This window comes from Diachasma alloeum, unplaced genomic scaffold (assembly GCF_001412515.2).
Source record: "Diachasma alloeum isolate Michigan unplaced genomic scaffold, Dall2.0 Dall_scaffold_00308, whole genome shotgun sequence".
Taxonomy (NCBI): domain Eukaryota; kingdom Metazoa; phylum Arthropoda; class Insecta; order Hymenoptera; family Braconidae; genus Diachasma; species Diachasma alloeum.
Genome location: NW_021680447.1, coordinates 450,767 through 471,952, shown reverse-complemented (window position 1 = coordinate 471,952; position 21,186 = coordinate 450,767).

Sequence of the window (21,186 nt, the reverse complement as noted above, 5' to 3'; positions counted from 1 at the left end):
GAAATGAAATTCCCGATGAAAGAAACACATCCGGAACCAGAACACAAGCCCTCCTCCCTAGAAATCGGCCACCGTAAGCCATAATTGATCGTTTAAACCAGTGTTCCCCACGTATCCCTGATTACCATTTGACGAAGGATTTCCCCGCCTTTTGCGTGAACTGACACGACAATATATAGTTTAACGGAGCAGCACTCGCCGCTCTGGACCTCCGCAATGAGATGGAAACTCAAGAACAAGACGAGAAGAGAATCACGCTGGTGAAAAGGGAGGAGGATATAGGCTGGGCGCCCCCAATAACGAGGCACCCCCCGTGGTCGAACTAATTCCCCCGGATGACTCGCGAGCCAGAGCCCTGCAGGGGTCTGAAACAATGCGCGCGAGAAACGGCCAAACGTACCACTAGACGACCGGCGGAGGGCCGTCGGTCGACGTTCCTTCTACTCCACTGGACCATCCTCACATACGTTTTTTCCTGCTGATTCATCCACGCGAGGTTCCACGTCTCACTGGATCATCCTCACATGCCAACTTGTTCAATCTTCGATCCATCCTCTATATAAATTCGCACTGTACAATATTTCAACGATAAAGCAAACCCCAGAAAAAGAACCGACGAGAATGCTCAGCAGGAAAAAAGATGATGTATAAACCCTTTGATAATGAAATTTTTGACGCCTCGGATGAGCTACGTCCAGAAGGTTCAAGCCCTTGGCTCTGCATTCTCGCAATGACTCCTCATGTTTTTTTTTAACGCATCGGCCAAACGTCGCATCATTGTGTTATTACATCCGAGGGGATCATGCGCATCAATTTTTGGATGCTGAGCGTATTCAGCATCCTCTGTGAAGTTCATGTAATAAACCTGATGAATTCAACATGTGGGAGAAAGTGTTATCAACCAAATTCCCACGCATGATCAATGTTTGCAGTGGTGTCACTGCGTCAACTTCAAATGTAACGTAGCCTGTTGAAGCGTCGTTGTTATTACAGAGAAGCCACATCTGACATTGTTAGATACCACGGCGAACTTCTCCACCTCCACCTAGAAGTTGACTGTTTCTAACAATTCCAAAATATAGTGAATCGCAATACTAGGTCTACAGAATGTTCCCTGACAATTGTGCTCATAATCGTCGCCTGCAGCCCGCAATGTTAGAGCCGAGTATGATTACCAAGTGATAAAAAGTCAAGATAATGTATTTAGAATACACAAAACACAAAGCTCACAAATTCACGAAGTTCAACTAGCAAATATAATGAATACAACCTGCTGACGAATCTCAAGGATGTATCATCAACCAAATTTCCATGGACGATCAATGTCTGCAGTGCTGTCACTTCGTCAACTTCACATCTAACGTAGCCTGTTAAAGCGTCGTTGTTATAACGGAGAAGTCACATCTGATGACATTAGATATCATCAAGAGTTTTTCTATCTCTACTTAAAACCCATTGACTGTTTCTAACAAATCTAAAATAGCGAAACGCAATACTAACACCAGAGTCTTTCCTGCCCACAATGTTCGAGCCTAGTATCATTAAAAAGTGATCAAAAGTCTGGATAATGTATTTGGAGTTGTCATAAAATTTAGCTCAGAAATATAATGAAGACAGCCTGTTGATGAACCTCAAGGAAGTATCATCAACCAAATTCCCCATGATCAATGTCTGCACATCACTTCATCAACTTCAAATTTAACATAGCCTGTTGACGCATCGTTGTTATAACAGGGAAGCCACATCTGGGGATATTAGATATCACGGACAACTTCTGCATGTTCACCTAAAACCTATTGACTGTTTCTAACGATTCCAAAGTAATGAATCGCAATGCTAGGTCCAAAGGATCTTTCCTGACAAATGGCTTCCTAATTTTCATCTTCAACCCGAGCGTACTATCATTAAAAAAAAGCGAGCGTATCATCATTAAAAAATGATAAAAAGTGCAAATGTTGTATTTGGAATTGTCACAAAATTGAACTTACAAATATAATGAATAAAATGTGTTGACGAACCTCAAGGAAGTATCAACCAAGTTCCCACCAAGATTAGTCCCATCGTGAACTTAACATTTTACGTAACCTATTAAAGCGTCGCTATTAACAAAGAAGCCACATCTGATAAATCCAAAATCACAGAGAACTTCTGCACCTACACCCAAAACCGATGAAGTCTTCTTAACAATTCTAAAATTGTAAATGCCTTACTAGGTCCAAAAACCATTCCTCAACGAATGCACCTTCAGCTCGTCAATTTCAGGCCTCCTAATACAAAATAGTCCTCAAAACTTGAGATGATGTATCCAGCATCAACAACACAACCCACCCAACAAACACGACGCAGACAATCTGTTGAGGAACTCCAAGAAAGTATCATCAACCGAGTTCCCACGCATGATCAGTGTCCGCGGACCTGTCTCTCCATCAATTCAATATCTCACAAAGCCTGTTAAATCCTCATTGTTAACAGAGAAGCCGCATCTGATAAAATCCGATATTACGCAGAACTACATCTCCACCCACGAAATTAATCGTAGATTCGTCTCACGTTCGCGTGCAACAAAATCGCCTTATTCATGTTTGTCTTACCGTTATGAGCTTCTTCATGTCATTCTTTCGTCTGTTAGCAAGGTAACAAGATAACTTGGGATGCTGTTATATACTGATGCTACATACTGCACTGTATCGTCAAGTGAAATCTAAGAAGTGCGCAAGAGCTATCGGTCCCGGGCTTTTCGGTGCTGACGACTGTAAGTTAGCTTGCCCTTTTCCCCTCCCCATCCTTTATTGTGCTGCGTACGGACCCAAAAAAGTGGAGGAAAGTTGCCTGCACTTCTGGTGTTTTGACGACATCATGTAAATAGCAATTCAGCGTAGGACGCTAATGTATGGATAAATCGCATCCTTCTGACTTCGGGCGGAAAAAAGGCACATCAATGTCCTGATGTTCCGAGTGTTTGGGGGGACATGAAGAGGCGAAGCTGTATATTCAGTCGTGTTGTGGGACATTTCAGTGAGCTCCTTTTTGGAGATGCTGCAAACGTCAGGAATGTGGAAAACTTAGGTGCCCGACGTGTCTTCTCCTCTGCTATCCCGCGGCGCCCATGAGTCTTGTCCATGAAGAAGCACTGAAATAAGATTAAAACAACTGATGATGAATAAGAAGACTTGAGTGAACCTGGAGAAAGGATGAAATAAAACAGATGAAAATAAAAATGAGGTTTAAAAGGAGGAAATAAAAAAAACAATGTTGGGCATTATTCGACAGGAGGCAACAGCGAAAAGGACTGACATTTTATGTGCGTATTCTCAGTGTTGGTTTCTCCTGGGTCCTTCTTATCCTGTTTTTCTTGTTTTAGTAAGCTCTCGTTCTTGTTCCTGCATTCGTTCTCTCATTCCTTCTCTCAATAGTTACATAGATTTTGAGCGATAAGAGTGAATTCAGAGGTGCTTGCCAAACACATCCATAAATCTGACAATTTGTCGTGAATACGTCCACCTGCGATGATCATCAATTGACTATTTCCATGGCTGCTGTCTAGGTGGTAATTCCTTTGATGGAGTATCTGCAATTGATTCACTCGGCTCATCTGAGAGACTGCGGCATTCGGTGGAGCTCATATTTATGGCCGCCAGTCAGTGACAAAAAGAGTCGGGATGATAATTACTAATTATGGAGCAACACTTCGCGTATTTTTTGCCATCCACCAAAAACTTGTCATGGGATGAGGCTAAAGGGGTTTTGTTTTGTAGGAAGGATGCCAGGCTGACTCTCTCTTTCTCTCTGGAGACGAAGGAGAAAAATGGCATCATTGAATGAAGGCGGTCTTCTTTGTCCCCAGCTATAAAGAATCCCGGCGATCGAAAAGTCCACGGGCAGTATAGGTTGTTATCTGTGTATTTCTGACACCCTCACTTGAATTTGCGGGTACTGTTTTACCGCACAGGAACAAAATTCAAGTTGTTAACTTTTGTCAATGCATTGTTTATCTTCTTTCAATTTTCTTCACCTTGTTTTCTTGGTCAGAGTGGTTTTACCAGGTTTTGACGACGAACTATGGGTTATTCTGATATCAAGGACGTGTAGCGAAAAATTGGGACACGAAGATTTCACTAATTTAAATAAAACTAGAGTTACTGTTTTCAACAAGTAACCCTTGTTTTATTTATTAGAAAGTATTCTGAATTGATTCTCTTTCTGTCTTTTTTCATCCCGGATGTTATCAATAATTTCCTTTTTTTTATATGATTCCAAACTTTTTTATCAACTTCTCACTTAATTTTTTAACAACTAAATCGTAAAAATTGTGCTCTGAGTCGATGTTATGAGTTTTCAATTCCCCCAACTTATTTAAATTTTGAATTCATTTAAAATTTAAGAACATATTTACTTTAAATTTTCCCCATTTCTATTAGTTTTCATAAAATAATTGAATTAAAAATTGCAGATTCAAGTGATTTTTCCACAACATTTTCAATTTACAATTACGAAGTTCCCTGACGTTTCAAGAGAATTGTAATGTGATGAAAATTCCCGAGTAGCGTATCTGCAACTAAAAATTTGTAACAGTGAACACGTTTCGACTTGATCCTCTCCACCCGGAGGGAAAAAGTTTTAATTCTCAGGGACATTCGCTGATTTTCCGGAATCTATCAATGACCTTCATCATCGGTCATTATTATCACTAAAATTTGGTGATAGATTCCCAGAAATTGGCGATGTGTACCTGAAAATCAGTGACATTACTCTGAAAATTAGTGATAATGTCCCTAAAAATCACTTACGATGTCACTGGAAATTAATGATAATGTCACTGAAAAACGGTGACAAAATCACTGAATTTCAGAGTTTTACATTCATGAGAATTTAACACTCGCGAATGCCTGATAATTGGGGATGATTTCCTGAAAATTAGGAATCAAATCATTTTCTGCAACTTCATCCACACTGTTAGAATTTTTTTGAAAACGTTGCATACGAATTTTCAATGTTGTGAATTTGAATTCAATTTAAGATCAAATAGTTCATGGAATCTTCAATTCAGGTTAGAAATTAAGGATAATAGAATTTTTCAAATTCATTGTGGAAATGGAACATCACATTCAACATCACATTTCAGTGAATTGAAAATTCAGGGAAATTATTGCTTGAATTTTCAAATGATTCAATAATTCCCATTATCTTGTGGACCTGAAAATGGCAATTCTATGGAATTCTCCAGAATTCCACTGATTTTTCAATCACAAAATACCTAAAAATTTCGTGTGAATGAGTGATTGTTAAAAATTCCAAGATTTTCTACTTGAAATTTCAAAAGTAGTTCTCTAACAGAGCAGCTCGCGAATAGATTTCATAGTCCAAGCAACCAACTACTACTTGAATCAAGATTATTTCTGGGTGTAGGTCAGTCCAGGAATGTGTGAAGTACAACACATCGGTCAAGGGACGCAATATACCACAGTCAAACCCACGACCAAAAATCGTAGAATATCCCCTCGAAAAGACTTCAGGACGCTTAATGTATAAATATGTAAATAATGCACGATCGGTGATATTTTTCATCCCGTCCGCAGCTCGTACAGTCCTACTAAACTTATGGTCCTGGCTTTTGGCAGAACCGGCTTCATACTGGTGTGCGATACCACCAGACCGTTTCGTCTGTTCCAGCACTATTTGTTTCTTTTCCTTTTGGAAAAAAAACACACGGATCTATTTTATTGAATGTTGCAATTTTCGAAAACGAAAAGGGACAAAAATTTCATGAAAACTACATGAAAAGTTTCGACTTGTGGGTCGAGTCTCCTATCAGTCATTCGTTGTTGGACTCACGTAAGTAATCATGGAACAAATAATCTTTTCCCTTAAATTCCAGAAATGATATTCCGTTGTGTCAAAATTCTTGACAAACCAATGAAATTTGTGCATTTCGTGAATTTTCTGAATTATCTATATGAATCCGGAATTCAATGAATGATTGCATCTGCAATTCAGTTGAAAATCCCAATGTTGAAAATAAATACGCAACTGCCAATCAATATTTAAAAAATTCGCCTGTGTCATTTAGATGAGAATAAAAAGTTACAAATACCACGTGATACAAAGTCGTCATTGTTACACGAGACTCTAAAAATTCGTGATAAAAAACTTTCCTTTCATTCGGATGAAATTCCACGACAATGTTCACGCTTATGTTCCAAAAACTGACATTAAAGTCCAAAACCTCGACAATTTTTATAACACTTTTCCCCCTACAAATCTGCCATTTTTGTTACATCCTTCGTAATAAAACAGGAAGAATAGTCTTTTTCACAGAATTGTATTCTATTGTGACAAAATTCTTGACAAATCAATAAAATTTGTGCATTCCTCAAATTTTCTAAATTATCACAATGTCAGAAATCAATACGCAATCGTCAATCAATATTTAAAAAATTCGCCGCTGTCATTCACACGAGAATAAAAAAATGACAAAAACCACATGACACAAAGTTCTGATGACATTTTTACATGAGACCCTAAAAATTCGCGATAAAAACCCTTCCTTTCATGCGGATGAAATTTCACGACAATGTTCACGCTTATGCTCCAAAAACTAACAAACTAACACATTCAAGTCCAAAACCCCGACAATTTTTATAGCACTCTTCCCCCCTGCAAATCTGCCATTTTTGTTACATCCTTTGTCATAAACCAGCAAGGATAGGCGTCCCTATTCATGAAGGTAGTCTTGAAGAAGTCTCCCACTACCCTTTTATCCACCCTCCCAGCAGCCGTTTTCGGGTGTCTCATTCGTCTCGCCTCGTTTCCTTTAGGTCCAGCACCCAGCGCCCAGGCAGGCCGCCGTCGAATTATATGTATCTCGTCTCTCGCTCCATTCCACCTTTTTTTACTCCGTGTGACTCTCCTTAGCGGCACGAAGCACGTGTTTTGCCAGTTCCTATTGTTTCCTGTATGATAAATGGGCGCGGCATCTTTCGCGCGCGTTTCGCGACTCCCCAGCTCCAGCAGTGGGTCGAGAAGCAAAAAAACACGCATTTGCTCATCGATATCCACAAAAGGGGCTTAAATCTCTCTCGAAGTGATTTTTTTCTTCGTCTCCGCTTTTACAGTTTTTTCATTACCTTTCATCAGTTTCATTTTCTCCCCCGAATGCAAACGCATTCGAGTCATCTCTGTTTATAATATTTTTTTCGCGAAATACAAAAGTTTAGTTGGCAAAAGAGGCACATGGCATATACAAGCGCGCGCGATAGCCCAACAGGGGGTCCGTAAAGACTTCCAAGCACACATAAGCATAAACATATAAACACTTGGATATAAGTTGGTAGCTTCTGAAATCCGTGGCTGATTCAGGCGCGATAGTGTTGGGATGCCCAGCGGGCAGTCTTGGCTACCACGTCGGTTGGCACCCATATAAACCAATCCTATCCAAGTACTCGTGACGAGAGAAATCTCAGTTTCGTATATACCATTATAATGTGTCCTTCTATTCGGGGGGTTGGAGTAGATTGGCGATGTCAAGGGAGCAGGACTATTAACATAAATGCATTGGTGAGGGTCGGGGAGTCGAAGACTCTTTGGGAAACTCCTGCGCTGTTAAAAAATTTTGTCGGAAATTTCCGGTTTGGATTTTGGAAATTTTTATCGAATTTAGTTACCACTGAAATTCCAAGGAATTTCGTCACTGAAAATTCAGAATTTCGGAGGGAAATCAAAGAGAACTGTAAATTCCAGGTCCATTTTTCCCTGAAAATGAATAGAAAACCAGAAAATTCCGGTAAATATATTCTTGAATTTTTAGGACAGTGACCTGAATGCGATTTAGGGGGAAAAAATCATGAAATTTTATATTTCACTGAAAATTCAATGTAGTTGGGCACTGAATCATATTCATATTAGATTGGAAATTCAAATAAATTAAGGAATTCTCGTCTTTATTTTGCTTAAAATTCTGGAATTTTACTGAATTTTCAGTGAAACCTGAAATTTAATTATTTTTCTCCCTAAATCACATTCAGTGTCACTGAAAATTAGTAGTCGACTGTCCATGAAATTTCATTTGTTTTCTAACAGTGTGGCTTGGTTCCATCATCGGAGAGAGCAATTTCTTCCATTAAAAATATTTATTTGTTAATTTTATTATTTTTTTTAAGGAAAAAAGCTTGAAATTTTGAACAACGACAAAGTTACGTGAAATTTCTGTGCATATCTCCATTGATGAATCCGTTGATCTCTTGAATATTCAATAATTCTCGATTTTTAACTTCATATGGGACTGAAAAACATTGAAAATTGTGAAAATTCATGCAACAACTTTTCTGAATTCTCAATCTATCGAAAATTGAATTGTATGTGATGTTCAATTTTCACGATAAGTTTGGAAATTCAGAGTTTCATGGAAAAATCAATGATTGTCTAACATGAAAACCCCAGTTTTCTTAAATTATAAATAAACCCTTTCTTCATGAATTGTGATTTACCATGTATTTTCATAAATCTTGTCAATTTCGATTACCTCCATTTTCTTTTTTTTACGAATGACATACATTTGATTCTCTTTCATTTTTTTATTTAGGTGGTGCTTCTGAATTCTGTTAAAATGTCAATTTTTTTCATTCGAGAAAAATTGAGGAAATTATTCAGTCTTCTTGAGAATTCTGCGATTTTCTAAATAACTCAAGAAAATTGTTCCCTTCTCTAGAAAATTGCTTCCTAATACTTCCACAATTACGGACATTGACCGAGGTACTTTGAAAAGTGAAAAGAAATTCAGTAGTGAAGTGGTAAAATGGTTTAAGTCGACTCATCTCCCAGTTGAGTGTTTGAGGAATATTTCCGAATCTAAGGGAGATAGCGAAATTATCGTAACTACGTTTGTTGTAGCTCTCAATCGGCTCTATAAAAAAGGTTATAACAAAAATTTTGCTATCTCCTTTAGATTTCGAGATATTCATTGAAAACTGATCAATAGTCGAAACGGACTTGTACCGTTTTACAAATTCGCTACTGAATTAATCAAATACTAATTATTATTCATCTTTATCGAAACTTAATACATTTGAAGTTTGTATGAACGTAAAGGAAACTTTCCACAAGTAACTGCGGTGATAGATCACTAAAAAAAGCAAAGATCCATTTGATATTCTCAAGAAATTCATAGTCACATTCAATACAAATCCACCTAACAATTCTCTCAGTTGCAGAATCTTCAATTCTCTGCACAATCCAATAGTGCAGCATCTCCACTCGCGACACCCTTTTGAATGTGTAATGTGAAATGTTCCATGGCATCCTCTCAACTTAGAAGCCACCTGGATAAACCAAAAAGGCCTTGAAATCGCGGGGGGGTTCAGCACAACCAGGACCCGATAATATTCTGCTTTATGGTCCATGCCCACTTGCCGTACGTGGGCTGAATTTACCGACTCCCGACGCAGACGACGTGAATATACGAACCCCTATTCTGTCTCTGTCCCAAGCACTTTACCCATAAAAATAGGGATGCAATGGAAAAAATTGACCGTCAATTTACCGTCTGTTTAAACGGAAATTACACGTCGCTGACTAATTACTGCTCATTACTGACCATTTTCAGTTCATTTACAGTTCCAAATGAGAGATAAGATAAGGTGAACCAACCAGTGTTCGAACCAGACCAGTAATCGAACTAATTGGTATTTTTTCTGTAAAATAAATTAGTAGAAGGTAGAGATGCCTCGCATTATACATGAAAAATAAAATTATGACATTTCCAAATGATATTGTGATGATTGAAAATGTCTAAGTTACCTTATTACCAGCGGAAAAAACAGTTTTCGATGACACGCCGCCAATAGCATATTCCCATTACAGAATACGCATTTCGATTACTGGGTTTTCACACATTTTCAGCTTTTTGTATTCATATAATTAATTGTATCGTCAATTAATATCCATAATATTTTTTTCTATTATCTATGGAGATGTACAGGGGAGTTATAATTATTTTTATATCAATTTTCGACTTGGTTATATTTTTAAATCTACGTCAAAAATAACTGTGACCTTATTCGTTCGAACACTGGACGATTCACCCTACGGGTTTTTTCACATTGTTCCGTCAACACAGCGTGACTGTTGTCTAACTACTCACAATCAACGCCACTGAGGGCATTCCTGTGCCTCGTGAGAATTTTTTTTTTTACGTTCAAAATATTCATCAATAAAAAATAAAATCATCGTATTATTATACATTAGTTTTTTTTATCGAAAATGGAAATATTGTTACACAATTTCGATTATATTTTTTTATAGAATACTAAAAAAAAGTTGAAATCGTTGAATTTTTTGATCGGTATCTACCTATTAGTCTAGTTACCCTAAGCATGCAAAAATTATTCTCCTGTACAGTAACAGTTTCGACACCCCTATGGTATTTTTCTTCCATCTGCACTGATAGAAAAAATCTCTGACACGAAAGAAGTGGTTTCTTGAGACAAGAGAATGGGGTTTTGACCATGAATCTCTTGATACAAGAGATTCTTAGTTTTACCTAATTGAAGTATATTCTGAGAGGAAGATGTGTGTCCTCAAAACCGATTTACTTGATTGGAAACCCTATCACCTCTGTCGAAAATCATGAAAAACAGAATTATCTATAGCGAAAAGTACGAATTCTTCACACAAGAGAATAGAAACTTCATCAGATTGATATTAAATGTAAGCAAGATTACTTTCCGCCAAGAGATTCTTGCCAGCGAGTCTGATCTAATATGGAAAGCATTATGATGCACGCGAAACTTCCTGCTCTTTCCGTCCAATATTTAATACTTTATGCCAAGTTCCCCTATTTCTTTGATCCAAAGTCATGAAGAATTCATTCAGTTAAAACGACGCAAATGATGTAGTTTCTTGAGCCAAGAACTTGTACTCTACGTGTCAGAGATTTTTTCTATCAGTGTGAGGGTCGTGGAAATGAATGAAAGTGAAATTTCAACGAACGCGTTCGGTAAAAAATCATTCTCCGTTCCAGAAAAATTATACGCAATATTGGGCAATCAGTCACGTTCAGTAAATTGTCCCGGGCAACGGGGAAAAATTCATTATACTGCTAGAAATTTCTTCAAATTTCAGTCACAGCATCATCTGAATTTTCGATGTTATGAATTTGAATTCAATTTCAAATGAAAGCGTTCACAAAACTTCTCAGCGATCTCCAAAATTCAAGAAAATAGTTATTTTCATGTTAAATATTCATTGATTTTGTAATGAAAGTTGGAATGTCCCAACTCATCGTGCAAATTGAATATCACATACAATTCGATGTTCAATAGATGGAGAATTCAGAAAAGTTGTTGCCTGAATTTCCAAAATTTTCAATGTTTTTTCGTGCCGAATCAACTTGAATATTCAAGAGATTAATTGATTCGTCAATAAAGAAATATACAAAATTTCAAGCTTTTTCACTTGAAACTACAAGAGTAATTTACTAACAGTGTATTCCTCCCACACTTTTTCCCCGATATAGAGTGAAAAAGTACTGAAAATCGAGCTCGCTCCCCGATTACTTGACTTTTTCGATTTTTTCTCCAACACTTTTCCCCGTATAATTTTACCTTCCTCCAAACACTCACACTGTTCGAAATTACTTGAAATTTTAGTTACAGTATCACGTCAATTTTCGATGTTGTAGTTTAAATTCTATTTCAAATTCACTCATCATGAAAATTGAACATCACATACGATTAAATTTTCAATAGATTGAGGATTCAGAAGTTGTTGCCTGAATTTCCAAAATTTTTCATGTTTTTTCGTGCCGTATGGGCCTATAAATGAAGAATTACTGGAATATTCAAGAAATTGATTCATTTGTCAATTAAGAAATATGCGAAATTTCATGTAACTTTGTCATGAAAAATTTCAAACTTCGTCACTCGGAATTTCAAGAAAAATTTTCTACCAGTGTACTCGTCCCACACTTTTTCCCCGACGACTCCACTCGTTCTACATTTTCTCCACCATTGCTCCCCGCACAATTTACACCCCTCCCCCCCGCTCCCCCCAAAAATCAGCAAGACGGAAGCGGCAGATTGATTGGCAGGGTGGTCCAATCGGCGTGGAAAGTAGTTGAAAAATCATCAGAGCCCCGGGGTAATAGGATCCGATGGGGGGGCCTCATCGGGAGTTTTAGACACGATAAATCTAGATGGGAATTAATTGCCGTTCGGTGCCTGTCCCGTCTGCGGCTCTCATGCGCTTCCTCGTGATTCTCTCTGTGTTTCTCTCCTCCCCCTCCTTCCACACTACAGTGTTGGTTTTCATTGCCATCCTACTCGAGTTTAGCGGCCCTCCTCGTCGCTCTTACCGGTTCCCTCCGCGTGAAGAGAGAGAGCCACTCGTATTCTCCTGCCTGGTACCTCCACCTCCACCTCTTCCTCTCTCTCGAGTCCTCGCCCAACCGTGTCCCCATGTCCCCGTGTCTCCCTCCGCCTCCTGCAGCCACTGCTCGAACTGGTTGACATCCTACAAATAAAATCAGCTCCAGGAATGCCTGCGACGACACGAGGGCCTGTGGGATCTTTAGAGGTGCTCCCCTCACTTCGTGCGACTCGCGAGATGGAGGAGGACGAGAGACGTCGTTTAAACCCACGAGTTGAACGAGGATGAAAAATCCGTTGGATATCGAACTGGGCGCTTGGGACCCAACCAGAGATGTAATATATGGTAGCCTTAAGACAACGGTTAGGTACCTGGGCCAGTGGATAACTTCGTGTATACCTTCACCTTACTAGTCACCAATACTCGCACATTGAGTTGAGGGCGTGTGGGGGGATTGCAGCACTGGTCCAGATGCCTAAATGCTAGCCTTTTCGAGTCTCACCAGCCACACCTGGTATCTGGACTCAACGTTGAATTGCATTAGTGGACGCTCTCGCGTCTCTACTCGTTAACTAAAAGCTCAATTAATTTGGGCAGAGTCACGATAAGTATGAGGAGGATTTCTGGGATACGCTCGGCGGCGGAGGAGTTCTGGGTAGTGGTGAGTGGGAGTTGTTGGAGGTGGATTAATCTGGGACGTCGACATGGAGATGGAAAAATGGGGGGTTTTGGGGATGGTGCACTGATAGAACGGATTAGTTATTGTTAACGAATGGATTTTGGCTGGAGGTTAGGGTCTATTCGGTCCCACCGAATGTTCATTCGTTAATTTCTAACGAATGTATATTTGAGGAGCCTTGTTTGACTTGACTTTCGCCATTCAAGTGAACCATTCGTTAACTATTCACGAATATTCATTTGGTCATATTCAACTCTACCATTCGTTAATAGTTAACGAATCTCGTTTGGAAGAAATGAATCTTTCTATCGGTGTGGTTGTTTGGTTCTGGGCGGAAGCATTGTACACTGTTAGAAAATTACTCTTGAAATTTCAAGTGAAAAAGCTTGAAATTTTTCACAACAAGTTACATGAAATTCCTGTAGAATTTTTCATTGACGAATCAGTTAATTTCTTGAATATTCAAGTAATTCTCGATTTTCAGGTCCTTACGGCACTGAAAAACCTGGAAAATTTTGAAAATTCAGGCAATAACTTCTCTGAATTTTTAATCTATTGAAGATTGAATTGTATGTGATGTTCAGTTTTCACGATGAGTTTGGAGATTCAAGCTTTCAATGAAAAATCAATGATTCTTCAACATGAAAACAACAATTTTCTTGAATTTTCAAGATGAATGAGAAATTTAGTGAGTGTTTTCATTTGAAATTGAATTCAAACTCACAACATTGAAAATTCAGATGACATTGGAACTGGAATTTCAAGAAATTTCTAACAGTGTATCCGTCAAATTCGAAATTTCTCGTTTTTGTGACGGGATAACGAATTTTGGCCGCAGGAGGTCGAATGTGCTTGTTGTAGACCACATCCCGTTGTATGTACCCATGGACGCGAGGATAGGTGTGTATGGGACCGATCTTTGTGCGACGATAAATGAAAAAATAATTGTTTCAATGAATGTATAATAATTGGCATTTAAAATACTCTTGCCAATGCCATCTTCACCGTTGAAAATTTTTGTCCGAAATTTTTGGTACAATTTATGGTAATTTTTATCGAATTCAATTGCCACTGAGATTTCAAGGAATTTCGTCATTGAAAATTCTAAATTTCGGGGAAAAATCAACAAAAACTGTTAACTTCAGTTCCATTTTTCCCTAAAAATGAATAGAAAACTAGGAAATTCCGATAAATATATTTTTAAATTTTCAGAACACTAACACTGAATGCGGTTTAGGGGGAAAAATTCATGAAATTTCAGATTTCACCGACAATTCAATGTAATTTGACACTCAATATTCATATTAGATTGGAAATTCAAATAAATTAAGGAATTCAAATCTTTATACTGCTTAACTCTGGAATTTTACTGAATTTTCAGTGAAACCTGAAATTTTATGATTTTTTTTCCCCTAAGTCGCATTCAGCGCCACTGTCCTGAAAATTAGTATTCAACTGTTCATGAAAGTTCTTTTTCTTTCTACCAATGATGACATGAGATTGATTACATCATCTTTTGTTGAAAAAAATTGTTTTGAAACCGATATTCAGGGAAAGGTCAACAATTTTATCGTTGGGACAATGTTGGCTGTCAATATATACAATATATATCTTAAAAACTAGGTCACAAAAACTTTTATGTAAAATATCATTTTCTATGTCAATTTTGGCACTTTTGGGAAGAAACTCTCGAGTTTATTCGATATCGTTCCATTTCTTCATTTAAAACAGTATATTTTTGTTGATTTAGTGCTTATTCTAATGCAATCTGTGTCAATTATTGTACTACAAAAAAAAGAAAAATTTTCGTGTCGAAAAAAGCACATCGCTATCGAAACAAGAGAAAATATTTTTAATTCATAAAATATTAATAAAATATTAATGATTATAATGATTATAATATTGAAATATTAATGATTTTTCAATTATAGCATTTTAAGATGATGTTATTTTGTTAATACAATCCTTAAATATTAGAGAGGGCCCGACTTCACCGTGAGAACATCGGAGATGAGGGAGTTGAAAGATGATGGGGACTATATGACAAAGTATTTCGTGTAAGAGATTTATCATCACGTCGTGTGTAAAAAGACATTTTTGTCAAAACGGCACGTTCATAGGGGTAAATCTTAGAAATTTTCGAATAGTGACATTTGAACAGAAACAATAAAACGAATTGGAAATTTTTAATTCGATGCGAAATGATAAATTACAATGATTCCCTGAAATTCAATGGATGTCAGGAAAATTCAGCTAATTATATTTTTAAATCCCCTATTATTTTCATGGTTTAAAAATAAAATAAAAACACATTCTTAAATTGTCAATTAATTGCAAAATCATCGTATTTTTGCACTGCAGTAAAGGAATTTCATTCAATGTTCACGTTTCGAATGTTCACAATTCGAAATGTAAGTTCAAACATTCCACACAAATGAATAGAAATCACACTGAGAGAAAAATCTGAAGTTCGATTTACAATAAGAAAATAGTTCAGGCATTTTGGTGAACGATACGATTTTTTTTTTCTTTGGCACATAACATTATAGTAACTTCACAAGCGTAATTTTTGCAAATCAAAATGCAGTTAAACTAACCAAAGTTCAAAAGTAACCACGACAAATCTATCGTGAGGAGAACTATAAAATAGTTGCAATGACTACATTCCATTGTAGTAATTACTTCTCCGGCCATAGTTACCGTAACCCATGAAAAATTGTTGAGGACTGGAATATAATTCGATGGTGATGGAATATAGTCAGAAGAATTATATTTTTCTCTCAGTGCAAGAATATTCAACGTAATTTGATAGTGAATATTCATGTTTTGATTAGAAATTCAAGTAAATTGGAAAATTCTCGCCTTCCTCCTTCCGAAAAATTCAGAGCTTCATTGAATTCTCATGTCTCTCTTCACAAAATCACTACTACTATCATCCACGAAATGTCAATCGTCTCCTAACAGTTGTTGCTCCGACTTGTAATTAATCTGTATAAAGACACGCATTGTTTTCCCATTTGACAACGACAAATCTGCCAACGTCAGCATGCCCAGGCGGTGAAGATTCGGTCCGCATACAGAGCAAATTCTCTCTCTTAGTAAATTCGCCAAAAAAAGAGGACGCGCCGAGCGCAGCAGCCAACCTGCCGCCGCCAGCCACTCCACCAGAATACTAATACATAACCAATTATTATAAACAGTTCCAGATGGGAATCCCTCGGTCTGCAAAAAGTGTTTGCCTATTAGGAAATCCCATGCCAACTTTTTACCCATGAATCATGCCTCAGTGGTTGTATTCTCAGAGTTTAAACTTTTGCGCACATCTTCTCGTGTAGAATTGAGTTGCATTGGAAATAGAAAAGTCTCGGTGCTGAATGAGATTTATAGCTGGTACTTAAGAATATTTAATGCGTGAACCTGTGTAAGTACACGCAGTACCTCTATTATAAATGAGGATTACGTGAGATAGTGTTTAGAATTCCTGCCATTCATTATAATATTTTTCAGTTCACTACGAATTTTATTTTATTTTTATTCTCACATCTAGACAAAAAATGCCATTGAATCGAATGAGATTCTTTATTCAGAATTGTCCCATTCATTTCAACAGTATTTTTGTGAAAAATTAATGCTTTGATATATTTATTGCAGTAAAAATGTCTTAATTATATAATACAAATAATTTATTCATTTCAAATAAACAGATTATTACATTTTGATGAATTCTTTCTCTTAATGAATTTCTTAGTTCTTTCCTAATTAAATTATTGAATTAATCGTCGATTAGATATTCAAATTTTCAATTAATTTACCAATCAACGATTGAGTTCGGAAGATTGACGATTATTTGGCTAATCGCAACATCCTTCTATAAAATTTAGAATTACTTACTCAATAGTCAATTGGCAATTCCACATTGTCAATTACTTGACTCATAGTTAATTGATAATTAAAATTATCAATTCAGTAGCGAAGTGGTCAAACGGTTTAAGTCGATTTTGGCTATTGACCAGTTTTCAATGAATATCTCCAAATCTAAGGGAGATAACAAAATTTTTCTCATAACCGTTTTAGTAGCACTTAATTAGCTCCATAAAAAAGGTTATTATGAAAATTTCGCTATCTCTCTTAAATTTGGAAATATTTCTGGAAAACTCAACGAAAGATTATATTGACTTAAACCGTTTGATCACTTCGCTACTGAATGGTTTTATTATTTTTTAAATTTCAGTGAAGATAAGTAAACCTCAATTATTGTGAGGTGCAACTTCTCATAATATTACAAAAATATTCTTTATTCAGAAGCAAAACTGTAAAATCACTTGATTCATTTGATTCAAATAAACTTTACTTGATTCAAATCAACTATTTCTGAATGCACCTCCCACCAGTGGCATCATAAAATATGGGAGGATTACTCGGCAATTGCAGTATGGAAATTAGAATATTCAGTGTCATGGAGAATTCCCCCCCACAAATCTACCAAACAGTTCCGAGAACTCAACAAAACTTAAACTTAAATCACTCCGATCACGCAGTCTTACCCCAGATTGATGTAAACCCGATGTTTTACATTCAATTCAATTGAGTAAAAAAACTGCTATCTGCTTGGCCATGAGGAGGGACAGAGAAACAAGCCGAGCAGATTCAGCTCCAAAACTTCAGTGCCATTGTGCTCCAATGGATGGACGTCCACTTGGCTGACTTCAATGTCACTTGTATCGCTTTTTTTATTTGCACTTTCATCCCCGCGGTTCTCTCCTTCTGGCTTGGTAATGGCGGGGCAATTTTTCATTTTTATTCACGAGGGAATATTCAAATTCCATCTTCAAGCTAGTTTATGATCGTGACGAGTGTCAAAAAATTGATCAATTTCGTCAAGTGACAGTTCCACGGAAATTTTAAGGAATTGAAAATTCACAATTTGATGAAAAAATCGGTAGAACCTGTAAATTTTAGTTCAATTATTTCATAAACATTTCTGAAAATTAGGGAAAATCAGGCCAATATATTTTCGATTTTGCAGTTGATTGTAAAAGTCAACGTAATTTCATACTCAATGTTCAAAGAGGAAAAAAAGTTTTTGTTTTTAGAGTGAAAATCTTGAAGTTAAATGATTCTATCACTAATTTGTAGTGCCAAAATCCTAAATCTTGCGCATGTTGGTCCTAAATTTCAAGAATTTTCAAAATTTAAGGATAGATTTTCAAAAATTAGGGATTAATTCTTAATAACGGCGCACATGACCCTACGAACTAATACTTTTTTCCGTTGCCTTCATGTTTTGATTAAAAATGCAAGTAACTTGAGCAATTTTCGTCTTCGCGTTGCTCAAAAATCCTAAAACTGCATTGAATTTCTAATTTTATGCTCCTCTCTGCTGAAAATTGCTACTAAACCACCCATGAACTTTCAATTTTTTCTGACCGTCCCTAATAAACTAAGACTAAACACAACCCTCGACGTTCGTGACCCTTATTCTACCCCTCGTGCCCCATAATCTGCCTTGCGACCCTTAATCTGCCCCTCACGACCCTTAGCCTGACCCTCAGGATTCTCATAATTCTTAATTTAACAGCTGTGCCCCTTAATCTGACTCTCATAACCCTCATTCTACTCCTCGTGAACCTTAATCTGACCCTCATGATCCTTATAACCCTCATTCTGACCCTCATGAACATCATTTTGACCTTCGTGACCCTTATTTTGACCCTTGCGACCCCTAACTTTGGAGTCTCAACTTCAAGTACCAAATTTTCATCACCAGAAGTCGATTTCGATTTTTATAATACAGACATAATTTGTCATTGTTTTAAAATTTTCTGATAACTTAACCAATATTACTAAAAACAATCATAACTGCCGATGCTTGCTCTACCCACACGAATAATTTATCTAATTAATTATCTGTCTCCCACAATGACAATAACATTATATTATAATTCACTTCAATTCACCTCATATTTACTCCCCTCCAGTCCCCTATCCCCGAAGCACTCACACTTCGTCATTCATCAATTGTCAATGAACGACATTACGAAAATCAATCTCCAAGACTGAAAAAAAACCTCGGTATGCTAATAATTCCCCAGGAGTCAGATGCCCGAGTGATACCCTAGTATCACGCCGAGTCATCTGAAGAATAATGAACCAGATTCGAAAAGCTCAAGATCAAACGCCGGGTAAAATTGATATGGGCTGCTTGTGCATCATTTTTCCAGTACGAGGAGGAGACAAAAATCCTCCAGTTATCCACTTGCAACACGACCATTCACATAGCTAATAGTCGAACGCTCCGGCATGAACGCCACTTGACGCAAATTGCAAGGAGCCGCTATCGGGCCAGTAGTCACGTGTCCGCTTTATTCAGGCATCGGCGCATGCTATAACACCCAGTGCGCATCGCACGGATTTCAAACTAACTGGTGACATTCCGCTCCCTGTCACTCCACTCCATTTCTGCACTCGTGGACATTGTCGGATGGATGTAACCCTTTTTACCCCCACTTCCCACACCCGCTACCGAGCTCTCTTCACTGGCCTTGGTTTGTGTCAACCGAAATTACCTTGATGCTGTGGGAATAAACTCGATGTACTGTTTGTTTTTATTTTTCTGAAATTTTCAGGACACTCTGGAAATTTTTAACAAGAGTGACAATTCTAGTGGAATTTCACGGAATTTCGTTGGCATGATTACGATTTCATTGGCGTCACGAGTTAACATGTTTTCTGTACGACTTTTCCCCAGGATTACGGGAAAAATAATGAAGAAATTCCATCTCGGCTATTTCTCCTGAATTGGGGAGATTTTTCACAGAGGGCGGTTTACTGTTGGAAATTTTTCGAAATTTCATGGGAAATATGATAGTAATTCTCGTGAGAGTTGAATCTGATTTAGAGTGATTTACATTGAATCTTATTTAGGGGAAAAATGGTTATGAAATTTCAAGTTTTAGGTAGAATTCCAGGAAATTCATGTTTGCAGTGGGAGTGAGCCACAAATTTTACAACTTTATTGAATTTTTAACAGAAGATGAATGTTCAAAGACAAAATGACATAATTTTTCATTTTTTCCCGGAATTATCCTAATTTTTATGAATTTCTACGGAATAATTGGACTGAGAAATCAAGTATTTTATTGACTTGGAGATCGTTCGGAATGAAAATCAACGGAATATTTGATTTTTCAGTGACAAGATTTCCTGAAATTTCAGTGAAAATTAAGCACGATAAAAATTTCCGCGATTTTACACGGAAAATTCAGATGAAAATTTTCAACATTGCAGTCAATAAAACTCTCTGTTTACTCTTAGTAGAAAAAAATTAAATTTCAATTGACACTGAATGCAATTTAGGGGGAAAAATCATTAAATTTCAGGTTTCACTGAAAATTCTGGAATTTTACGGAATTTTCAGCATCATAAAGGCGAAAATTCCTCATTTTATTTAAATTTCCAATCTAATATGAATACTCTGTGCCCAATTCCATTGAATTTTCAGTGAAATCTGAAATTTCATGATTTTTCCCCTAAATCGCATTTAGTGTCTTTCCCCTTAAAATTCAAGAGTATATTTTCTGAAATTGTCTGGTTTTTTGTTCATTTTCAAGGTAAAATGGAATTGAAATTTACAATTCTCTTTGATTTTCCCACGAAACTCTGAATTTTCAATGACGAAATTCCTTGAAATTTCAGTGGTAATTGAATTCGATAAAAATTTCCAAAAACTGTACCGGAAATTTCAGACAAAAATTTTAAACGGTGTCTGTTACAGTGAATTTTGAAGAACGTCAAGTAAAATTTGATCCCCTCCAATCCCCGGTAGAACTCCCCGAGTGGTTAAAAATTACGACTCTTCGTATTGCAATTTGTACAATCCCTCATTTCTCAGACTGTTAAATCCGAATAATTCCACTTCTTCCATTCGGAAGCAAAAAAGTGCGAAAGTGACGCAAGCATACTCATTTCCCGCCAGATATTTATCATTAAAAGCTGATAAGCATCAGCCCAGGAAACAATCCATCATTACCGCGAAGCGTGAAGTGCCAGAGCTCCTTCTTTCATTTTCATCGCAGTTGTACCGCACGATAAACAGCGAATAACCCCCCCCCCCCCCCCCCCTGAAAAACAAAAAAAAAAAAAACAAC